At 36.6% G+C, this 12,375-nt stretch overlaps 2 protein-coding genes across 4 annotated transcripts in view; one reads left to right on the forward strand and one right to left on the reverse strand.

The window, feature by feature from the left end:
* LOC145678660 (uncharacterized) overlaps window positions 1-10,668 on the reverse strand; it is a 363,281-nt gene extending 352,613 nt beyond the window's left edge. For both annotated transcript variants that reach the window (XR_014130423.1, XM_081749039.1), the window contains exon 1: window positions 9,800-10,668. The gene's annotated coding sequence lies outside the window, so the exon portion shown is untranslated. The remainder of the gene's footprint in view (window positions 1-9,799) is intronic.
* LOC145678662 (uncharacterized) overlaps window positions 1-12,375 on the forward strand; it is a 54,570-nt gene that overhangs the window by 27,172 nt on the left and 15,023 nt on the right. The window lies entirely within an intron of this gene.

Genomic DNA, 12,375 nt, shown 5'->3' on the forward strand with positions numbered 1-12,375 from the left:
AAAAACATGTGTGTCATCTTTTCAAAAGTACAATGATGAAAGTAAAAATGTTTGTCCCAGGGTCCTCCACAAGGTTCCAGACGGGGTCCTACTCAAAATTTTCAAATGGCAAATATGGTCAAATAAAGCTGTTGAGAAATAAAAGAACACGGAACAAGTCTCGATCCTCTAAAATTACCCCGTGTAAAATGGCGGCCGGTCAAAATGTACATCTTCATTTCGATTTTCTGAGCACGTTCACTTTCCATTTTGCAATCGGCACTTGTTTTCATTCTGAGACATTTGTACGTATTTACTTTTCCTGGTGCAAGGAATTCTTTCGTTTGAATCATTTTATAATTGATAAACCAGATAACGAGCATAAGTACCACTGTTGTGCAGTCATAAACATAAATAAGTAGACATAAGAGTCTTTACTTCTGATGGCTCCAACCTCTACTTATTTATGTTCGTGGAAGTACATTATATGTTAACTAGTCAGTTCTATATTCAAACATGTCAAATGTTGTCGTTTCTTTTCTTTATGTCTTAATTTGCTTTTATTTTATTATATTTTTTTAATATTTATTTTGACATTACTGGGCTCAAAGAGCAGAATCTCACAGTAACGGCATTTCCTTTCTTTCCGTTGAGTACAAGAATTAAAGTGAAAATAAACTAAAACCCGGTTACAGAAAGAACAACTGAAATGCAAGATGTTTGCACAGTATTATCGTAGAGCGTCCATACTTGTTCTATCTGCTTTCATTTAATAACAGCTTTAAACGATGTGCTACTTGACCTCCCTTGCCATTTGAACAATTTGAGTATGACCCCGCCTGGGACATTGTGGAGGACCCTGAGACAAATATTTTTACTTCCAATCATTGTACTTTTGAAATGATGACACACATGTTTTCCTGTTTTGACATCTGCCTCACCGTTTCAGGATTTTTTTGGGGGTGGCCATCGACTTTACAATGACGTTTTTGCTGACAGTTTGACCGGCCGCCATTTTGCACAAGATAATTTTAGAGTATTGAGACTTGTTCCGTCTTCTTTCATTTCCCAAGAAGTTTCGAACGATATGCTACTTGACCCCCTTACCTTTTGTAATTTTTGAGTTGGACCCCGCCTAGTACACTGCGGGTGGCCTTATGACAAGAATTTTTGCTTTCATACGTTATACTTTTAAAATGATCAAACACGTGTTTTCCAGTTTTGGTATCTGTCTTATCGTTCGCGATTTCAAGGGGTGGAAACGGATTATCTAGACACTCTATATATTCATATAACTCGCATAGTATATGCATTCGGAAATTTCTTATTACAGTTTTGTAATAGGCATCATTAGTGCTTTCGATTGGTATATAAACCATCTTCCACTTCGATATATAATCTCCCTCTCTTCCCTTGTAAGTTACAAGTATTACCCAAAACACACAAGACAAGAAATGTCACAGTAGCTACACCATGAAGCCTTCACCTCTGGTGTATGTGGTAGTCGGTTCGATCTCGGTTAGTGCCATGTGAGCTTTGTGGTGGACAAACATTGAATGTGTGTGGGAACCGCGGTGGCTCAGTGGTAGAGCGTTCACCTCTGGTGCTAGGGGTCTCGGGTTCGCTCCCAGCCCCGCCAAGTGAACTTTGTGGTGGACAAACACCGTGTGCGTGGGTTTCTCGGGGTTCTTCCGTTTCCTCACACTTTCTTCATTTCACCATTTCATTCATTACTCATCATCACTGTCTCCTTTAGCCTAACCGGCATAACCGTGGGACGTAAAACTCAAAGATTTCATTTCATTTTTCGAATGTGTGTGTTTTTTCGAAGTTGTCTAGTATCCTACCACTTTCTTCATTCCACTAATTTTCCCATCATCATCCATTCGGCCAAACTTGCCTAAAGATTTTAAAAATAAATTCAAATAAGCTCACAAGGCAAGGACAAATAGTTTACAAGATAATATATCTCTGCTGTTAGTTGTCTGAGGCTTCTCGACCCTGGCTTTTTTCTTTTTTTTTTCTTTTTTCTTTCTTTCTTTTTTTTTTTTTTACATTCTAAAGCATTGAAATTTGTTTCATCAGTTTCAATACACGAATATACAGTAAATTGTTCATAGGTACGTCGAAGATGAAGACACTAATGTCAAATAATGTTTACATGACAAGCAAAGTTCGATGTAAAGGTGTCATCATCCCCGACACTATCGTATACTATCAGCCCACTTGCTTTATAGTGTCTGTATATATATATATATATATATATATATATATATATATATATATATATATATATAGAGAGAGAGAGAGAGAGAGAGAGAGAGAGAGAGAGAGAGGGGGAGGTGGAAAGATATATAGATAAATAGGGAGATAGATATGTGTGTACACTTTGATTTCATATATTCCAGCCTTTAGGTTTCACAGTGTTAACCCATAACAATCCAAAAACTACTTTCCATTTTAGCATATTTAAATTTGTTGCAATTATTTTTTTTAAAAAAGCTCGGAACCAAATAATTTTATTTAGTAATGGAAAGTATTTGATTGAAATTTTATATGTTACTGCACACTAAGCTCTACTTAAAATGCCATAGTAATGGGAGCTGAATGACACATCGGACGAAAGAATGCTTGGGGCCAGTCTTCACCTCCATGGTTAAAATCTGTTCCCATAACCGCGGGGTGTGTGCTACTATGTGGTGGTTGCCCCTTTTGTGTAACAAACTCATGACAGTACACCCAGATTAGCTAGTGGTCTAAAAAAAAGTTGATATTTGGGTGGCCATTTTGGATTAAAGTTTTTTATATTGTCGGGATCTATTCGCAAACATACAACGTACATCATACCAAGCCGAGCGGTCTGCGGCGATAGACCATCGGCTTGAAGGCCCCGGGTTAAGTCCCGGAAGGGTCATGTGTATGGATTTTAACAACATTTGTTTTTTCATATTGTGTCAGGGGGGAAATCGTACGGGATAAAAGGATTTCAGTCTGAAAAAAAATGGAGAGAATGTCCTCCCAGGATACTTTCATGGGAGTAAGGAATTAGTAAAAATATATGATATACATTTTATAGCAAGTTTAAAAATATGGTTTGGGTATCCTATTTCTTTTCTGTTAATTATGTTCTTCAATGTTCGAATTTTGATAATTCTCATGATATTTTCTGCTTTCAACGGAGTTCCATGAATATTATACAAAATGTTAACTTCGAGGGTTATTAAGTTCGAGGGGTTTTATATGCCTGTAAGAAACAATTTCTGAAGATAATTCAGGTCCTAATGAATATTATTCACTAGGAAAGGGAAGTATACCCTCCTCTCAACATGGAAGCAGAGGGCAATTTCGCACTCTGGTCAGATCAAACATTTCCGCTTAACAAAACGAAGGTCCCCTGTAAAACTTCTTTACCTAAAGTGTTATTATTAGTATCATAAATTTGCTGAAAGCAAACAATTTGAAGGGTTCGTCGAAAATATCTTTGCTTTCTTTGTCCTCCGCCCGCCTTCCAAACGAAGAGGTGAATTTTACAACATGACTGCTGTATAATAAGCGAGCGATTGGTAAAATGTTAAAAGTGTGTTTGTATGTGTATGTGTATGTGTGTGTGTGTGTGAGAGAGAGAGAGAGAGAGAGAGAGAGAAGACAAAATTTTAGTCGCAGATGACATACTTCAATTGCCGTTTTCGGTTCATATAGCAAAAAGAATACCGCCACCAGAGAATAAAGACAAGTGTAGTCTGTTCTGTTCTCTTCCGCCATCTCAGCCAGAACTTTCAACTACAGTCTGTAATGAGTGTAATAGACCTTACCCAGTTTTCAAATTGAATAGATGGTGGTGGTAGTTCGGTTTCTTGACCTTGTAAAAATCTTCCCTGTCTTTGATTTTGTTTGTCATCATTCCAGCCAGAAATTTAAAAAAAATGAGAATTCCTCAGTTTACAGCAAGGGGAATTGGAGACAAGACATTAAGGATGATATTCCTGGAAGCTCATGTATCACGATTGTTTCATTCAATAGACAGAGGACACTTTTCTATGAAGGTTTTTCAACATGTTTTCTCACAAAGGGGATTTTCCTTTTCCAATCTATATGACCACTGGCAATTTCAATCTTGCCATTCCCACCAGCGTTTTCATTTTCGAGACACGAGACGAGACGAGACATTTCACGAGACGTCCCGTCTCGATTTCGAGACGGGAGAAGTAGTCTGTCTCGTCTCGTGTCTCGTCTAAGAGGGTTCTGTCCCGTCTCGTGGCAACACTACTTCTCTCAATGCATTTGTTTATTTCACTGATGACGTCAGAGTATGTGAGACTAAAAAATCGGTGAAAGTCGGATCCACTGTGACCATAGGCTAACGAGATCTAACGAAAATGTCCCCGCGAGTCACTAGTGGCTCGCGATCAACGGTTTGGCAATCACTGAATTATACCAAACTCACGAAAAAAGATGAGAATACCGTCACGGAAGACCACATTATTGCCCAAAATCTGATTAAGATTTTTAGGAAGTCCTAATCGTTCTTTGAGGTGTCAGTATTCTGTATATTACATAAGAATATGCCGAATACTCAGACTAAAATAATACGTCGATAATATAATAAATAGAATAGTACCGTGTGAAAATAACATGTTCCCTTCCGAATACTAAGCGTGCCCCTCCCCCCCCCCGGAAGATTTTTCTGAAAGAAACACTGTTCACAATACCGACGTGTCCGGGCACCGAGCAGACAATGAAGAAACAACACTGTTGCTATAGGCCTACCTAATGACTTCTTGCCATAATGTCTTGCACATTGGTCTCTTTGCTAAATGCATTCTGCAAGCTTTTAATAACGCTTTGTGAGCCGCTGCAGATAAGCACATGATGTAGCGAAAATCAAAACCTATGATCGAGAATAGATTTTACTGCTGTTAGTTCAACAGTAAATACTGAGCGATGCAAGCTAACTTCTGAGCTTTCCTTGTCCTTGTTGAAGGCATAGCCAACTCAATAATCTTTAGAACCGTTGCATGCATAACATAATATTCGAGGTATTGTTCTAGAAACGCTCCGAACTCCTGCTAGCCTTCTCCGCTGGTCTAGTGCCTAAGCGTTTGGTGCATGTGGTTTCGGGTTCCATCCCCGGCGGGAAACATTAACATTTAATTTCATAGTAATTTTCGTTAATTATGCACTCCTTTAGCACAAAGGCCTGCATAATGATAGGACATTAAACTAAAGAAAAACTAATTTGATTTTTTTTAACTCTTGTTGGAACTCCTGGGTATTTATGTGCTGTATGGTATCTGACGACAGCTGAAGGTCGAACCTTGTAGTCAATAACCATTTTGGAAGGGCACAACTATGCAGCAGACAAAGACATTGCGATACAAATTCGTGTGATGTGAGACTTCCATAATCACGAACGTACCAAGTACGTCTGTCCCGAGGACGTGCTTCTTATTGATTGAGTCTAGAACAGACTCCTCAAACAGAAAGAGAATCTTGGAATGAGGCTGATATGAAACAAGTAGTAATTTGGTGTTAAAACGGACACAATGAAATTAGTGGAAGCATCTAAATATTTTAAAGTGCCGGAATCAACGTTATTTACACTTCAATTTACGGTGAATACAATTCCTGACGAGTGATTTCTACAAAATTAGGAAGGCCTCCAATTCTGTAAGTTGGAACAGGGATTTATCGAATATCTAATTCTTGTGGAGGATTTTTTTTTATTAACTACGAAAGATGTACAAAAACTGGCCTGTCAATTAACAAATGAAATAATATTGATACTCCTTCAAGGGCGACGTGGTGGGACATGCCTAGTTTGATCACTTCACGAATCGTTCTAAAAACGTAAAATTTAATAGATTACCTACTGGAACATTGGAAGCAAGAGCAAAATGTATCAACAAGGGAAACATCATGACTATTGTCGACACACTAGAATTGGAATTTGAGAAACATCTTGATAGAGTGTACAATAACAAACATGATATCTAAAATAAACTACCTTTACTTACGTTTCTACTATGTTTTATGTTACATATGGTATAGAACTTATTTTTATCTTTTCCTATGTTTTTTATCTAAATTTAGAAATTAATCTTTCTTTTCCCCATATTACTATGTGTTTTTGGACTCCATTTTACAACATGTTTCATATCTTGCTTTTCTCTTTACTTGCTACGATTACTAAATAAATATTTCGCCCACAGAAAGAGAAAAGTTCATACTTTAATTTACATTAACAATTAAAATCCACAATCGGATAGAACTTGATCTATGATTGAAATAAAAAGACTTCATATTACCACCTTCTCCTCTACCAAGTTGATGGGTAGCATATTTGTGAAGGTTCATAACAGTTTTTAAAACTGTTTATGTCAAACTTTACTGAATAAACCCATAACGGTTAAACCCTCCAAAAGTGAATCTAGGGTTAAGTACCGGGGAGTTGGTCCAGAAATGTAAAAATATGTAAATTTTACAGGGAAAAAATGGTGAATCGGTATATATATAGACATTGTAAATGTGGACCAAGAGTACATTTTTTTTATCACATTTCGTAAAATTCCACCAATAAATGTTTTTAGCCAATTCATATTCTACAATTTTTGAAATATTGTTCTTATCAGAAACCAACCTTTTTTTTTTTTTTTTTTTGACGTAACATCATAACGAGATGCATATATAAATTGTACCTTCTATTTAGACGTATTTAAATCAAGAATGGAGTATGTAGCAATCAATGGTGGGATAAATTCTGTGTTGGGGAGGGGCAGATTTTGAAACTTTTTGCTAAATATAGTCTAAGTTTGGTTACTTTATCCTGTTTTCAGTTAGGTTAGGTTAGATGTGAAATATCACAACCTACGCAGCATTCCGCCATACTTAAAATCAAAATGGCAAATAGTTTCATTTTTGTATTTATACACTCTTAGATACTCTTCGCTAAGTGGAAATATTCCCGACAATAGTTTATGTTCCTCCATTACACACACTGCATTTCTATTCCATTCGCTTCACAGATTACTCGCAAATGAATTAACCTGCCGCAACAACAAGTCGTTTCTCCTGTAAACAATCTGCTTTCTACTCAGTGTGTCCCCCAAATACAGAATTAACCCGCAATGATGATTTCAGGGGGTGCCCAGGGGAAAAATTTCCTCCTCGTAGTTTGAAATTGTGTGAAATCATCCTTGATAGGAAAAGTGAGTACAGTTTGAGGTTATAAGGAAGTTACCATGGCTCCTATTTTTCAAACCTCATCCCAGCCCCCGCCAAGTGAACTTTGTGGTAGGACAAACACCGCGTGCGTGGTTTTTGTCTCCCGTTTCCTCCCACTTTCATCATTCCACCATTTTATTCATTACTCATCATCACCGTCTCCTTTAGTCTAACCGGCATAATCGTGGGACGTAAAACTCAAAGATTTCATTTCAGTCTTTTTTTAAACCTCTTTGGATTTAAAATATTATAATTTCGATTAGCTGTATCCAATGACACTACTTTTGATTTCTGGAACCGACCGCTTCAAGGTCAAATTAGGGATCAAAAATAAAAAGTGGGACCACTTGGGCAATGCGGACCAGTTACCAACTGGGACGAAATGGGTGTCATTCGATTCGTGTTCACACGCACATGAGTAACTGATATTCCATTTTCCCAAACATACAATTTTGATCTGGAAAATTAACGAAAATCTGGAATTTTGAATCTTGAATTTTCGTTAATTTTCCAGATCAAAATTGAATTTTCCAGAAAATGGCAGAGTTCCAAAGTTAGTCGTCCGTTTCTAGAAAACTTTTGAAAATTTACTGGAAAGAAATGGACAATTTGCTCGTTTCTGTGCTTGATAATGTAAGGAGAGCGGAAGTTGTATTTATTTTTTTATAAACGGATATAATCATCGAACTATTTGGCAAGCGGAGGAAACTACTTCGCGCAAGGTTATCGTATGGTTGGATTGTGAAAAAGTAATGAACATTTGTATTCTGAACATGACAGCAGGTGTACAGAGACGCTCCAGTTTGTATCCTTACGCAGAGACGAGAACATACGCTCTATTAATTTTAATAAAATGGGTCTAAACTTCCCTCACTCTCAGCTAACCCTATCCTGCTTATTCCTACCTTATTCTACTCTACCCTACCATACTCTATTATACCCTTTTAAAGCGGTACTTAAAATTGACGATTGGATTAAGTATAGCCCGCTCCCTCAGTGATTTTAAACGAATCATAGTGATTCTACCGATTCATATTAGTTCATAATGAATCGGAATCACATGTTATAAAGATTTAAGATGTAAATCTTGTGGTAAGGAAGCTTTAGTATAAGTAGTGGTAGTAGTTGTAGCGGTAGTAGTAGTAGAAGTAGTAGTAATAGTAGCGGTAGTAGAAGTAGTAGTAGTAGTAGCAGTGATAGTAGTAGTAATAGTAGTAGTAGTAGGAACGGGTTAGAAGCCCCGCAGGGGTTGGTTGGGTTCTGTTCCTGATATGTCTTAGTAGTAGTACCAGTAGTAGTAGTAGTAGCGGCAATAGTAGTGGCTGTTGTTGTAGCGGTAGTAGTAGTAGTAGTAGTAGTAGTAGTAGTAGTAGTAGTAGTAGTAGTAGTAGTACCAGTAGTTGTAGTAGTAGTAGTAGTAGTAGTAGTAGTAGTAGCAGTAGCAGTAGCAGCAGCAGTAGCAGTAGTAGTGACTCTTCCAGTTCCGGTGACAAAGACCTGGGGGGAGCGGGCTATACACAAGCCTTGACGAGTTTTGAATTCTCGTGGCTTTTATTAGGTTTTTTTTATCGTAAGTCAGTGGACGACAACTTCGGAATAAAGACCAAATGGCCTATCAATTACTCGTGTATGTGCGAAATAGGAATCGAATGACATCCATTTTGTTCCAGTCAGTCACTGATCCGCATCGCTCAAAATCACAGTTGCGTTAATTTTCGGGTTTAAAATAGAATTTTCGGGAAAACGGCATATCACTTATTCATGTACGTGTGAATACGAATCGAATGACACCCATTTCGTCGCAGTCGGTCACTGGTTCGCATTGCCCAAATGGTCCCACTTTGTCCCCTAATTTGACCTTGAAGTGGTCCGTTGCAGAAATCAAAAGTGGTGCCATTGGAGACAATTCAGCGATATCTACATTTTAAACCCAGAAAAGCTGGAAAATACGGGCCCACGATAACTCCCTTTTAACCAAAATTCTATGTACAAACTTTGACATTTCCAAATAAGAAACTGGCTTGTGTATAGCCCGCTCCCCCCAGTTCTTTGTCACCGGAACTGCTACTGCTACTACTACTACTACTACTACTACTACTACTACTACTACTACTACTACTACTACTACTACTACTACTACTGCTGCTGCTGCTGCTGCTGCTGCTACTCCTAAAACTGCTACTACTACTTCTACTACTACTTATATCGAGAACAGAACCCAACAAACCCCTGCGGGGCTTCTAACCCGTTCCTACTACTACTACTACTATTGCTACTAACTACCACTACTACTACTTCTATTGCTACTTACTGCTACTACTACTGCTATTACTACTACCGCTACTACTACTACTACTAATACTTATTCTAAAGCTTCCTTACCGCAAGATTTACATTTTAAATCTTTATAACATGCGATTCCGATTCATTATGAACTACTGTGAATCGTTAGATTCACTATGATTCGTTAAAAATCACTGGGGGGAGCGGGCTATACTCAATCCTAAGAAACTTTTTTTTATTGATACTATTGTATTCATAATATTTAATTTGATTCATTCATTGGTAATTTTGAAATATAAATGTAAATTTAACTTACCTTTTCAGCGGCAGATACAACATCGTAAGCAGGTCGTTGAATCACTTTCGATATGCATAGAATTCTTCTAAAGTTAACTGTCACTCGCTGATATCTTCTGTTTCAAATCCTGTGCAAATTTATCTTCGTACAAACACATTCTGCTTCAGTACATTTGATAACAAACCAAACACTGCTAATTTATCTCACACACACTCTATATTCTAACTAATAACTTTAAACATAATAGAAGATGACAAACTAAACATAGATATACATAAATCGGATGGAACGATGAAAGCAAATCTGAAGCCACGTTTCGTATCGCGTGTCAGCCATAATAGTAGGAGCGAATGATACATGAATATAGTAAAGAAATCATGAAGTTTAAAAACCTTAATCACGTAATTCCTGCTAATGTATGTTTGTTTACAGAAATAGTTTCGTACTGCTTTTAAAAGGCTTATTCTGTTTATGAATTTTAATTTCAACTTACTGCCAAGGCATAGAATGTCGATACCGCCATATAGTTTAATAAGATACATAAATCATGTCCTATTACCTTTAAAACTCTTGTCCCATTAAATTTTAATAGATATACTTGCACGAGAGAATTTGCCTCGTGGTAATCGAGAAATGTGGGAGGCAAAGAATTCGTAGACTGGGGAATAGCGAGGATTAGGGTACGGAAGGCGAAGCGGTGGGCATTGTTTACTGTCACCTACCCTACAGTAAATGCATTGAAGTAGCCTTTTCGGTGAAGTGCATTTTGCTTATGTCACATGGTATCAAATAAAAAGTTACTATGAATTAATATACGATATTGTCCTTACACTACTTACATTAGATATTTAGTTCCTGAACAAAAGTTCTTTTTCTTCAACGTTTGGCAGCTAACTTTCAGGTTTTACCTTTTGTTGATCCCTTCGGTTTAATTTCTGATAAGGCTGCCATACTACTACTACTATTACTACTACTACTACTACTACTACTACTACTACTATTACTACTACTACTACTACTACTACTACTACTACTACTGTTATTATTATTATTATTATTATTATTATTATTATTATTATTATTATTATTATTATTATTATTATTATTATTATTATTATTCAATAGCCTATAGAGTAAGATACGCTTGTATTACGATTTAGCACAATGAAAGCAGTGCGAATCTGCTTTAAACTACGCTTGAAACATGCAGATCGCCTTTCCTGCGGAAATTCACTTGTTGCGTTGTATATAGTCTATAATGTGTTCGTATCATGGGTGTTTACACAATAATTTCGCTTACAATTTGAGAATTTCTTCATATGCACGTTTTTGCAACTTGATTATTCTCTTCCTTTCGTAAATATTGTAAATTATATGTTGTGGCATATAGTATTTTGACAGAATTATTCAATACTGCTAAAGTATTGCATATGCGAAGTTCATCTTATGGAGATTTACATATTGTGACGCTTGCATTGTTTATTCATTTCTACATTACTACTTTTGAAGTGCCACCTGCATAAATTAAATCCATGCCATCAGTCTGTCTTTCTGAAGCAATAGATATTACACACAAATTTTCCAAATATTGGATCCCAGATTATTCAACTGCACCAAAGAGAAATAAAGATAACAATTTTTCGCTAAGCACTTTCCACTACTATGTTTTTCTTTGTTGTTTTTTTTTTTTTTTTTTTAGATAATTTGACAAAAATAAACATTTTGAAAATTTAAAAAATGCTTGAACACAAACTATTTGCTGCGCAAAACAATATATTCACATAAAAAAAACTACACACACATCATACGATAGTGTCTGATGAAGCCAAAGTGTTAGTTGGAGAAACTGTAACACGTATGTAGTTTTTTAAAATGTGAATATATTGTTTTGCTTAGCAAATAGTTTGTTTGTGTTTAAGTATATACAAAGCAAAGCTTCTACTTATGGAAAATATTAAAAAATGCTATTAAAAAACTAATAATTCTTTTCAAGACCTTTTACAGAATTCTTAAATTACATTGTCCAACAGTTAGGCTACTACATTTCAGATTTCTTCTGTATAAGAGAAGATCTGGACACGATTAGTTTGTATTAGAGCATATCCATATAGGCATCTACTATCTGGTATAACTCGTAGACCTATATTTCTTAACGTCTCTTTACTTTGAATTATTTACTAAAATATGTAAAGCTGGTGGAGAACGTAGTGAATACTCTTGACATATATTCTATACAGCACTGCAGTTCTGCTAGTTGCTAGTGGGTTGGTGCAATTGAAATATCCTCATGATATAATTTACTTTTAAAGGCCACAAAAATCAAATCTAAGTACCTAGTTAGTAAAAGTAGTCCCCGGATGCAACTACACATCTCCCCTATCGCTTAGCTATCGATAGGATTCCATTACGAAAGAGGTTCGGGGTCTATGATGTGAAGAAGTCCTCAATCGCATGTTGCACCACCCAGTTATCCTTCCCTGCCAAGAAAGAATCGAGATGCCGGAAAACATGTCAGAAGAATATGATCGGTGAGGAAAGGTTTCATCTTGCAACTCATGAAGAGTCTAGAGAGATTGTTCAGTCCACATTTTGCC

This window comes from Thermobia domestica, chromosome 2 (assembly GCF_964235325.1).
Source record: "Thermobia domestica chromosome 2, izTheDome1.hap1.1, whole genome shotgun sequence".
In the NCBI taxonomy this organism is placed as follows: domain Eukaryota; kingdom Metazoa; phylum Arthropoda; class Insecta; order Zygentoma; family Lepismatidae; genus Thermobia; species Thermobia domestica.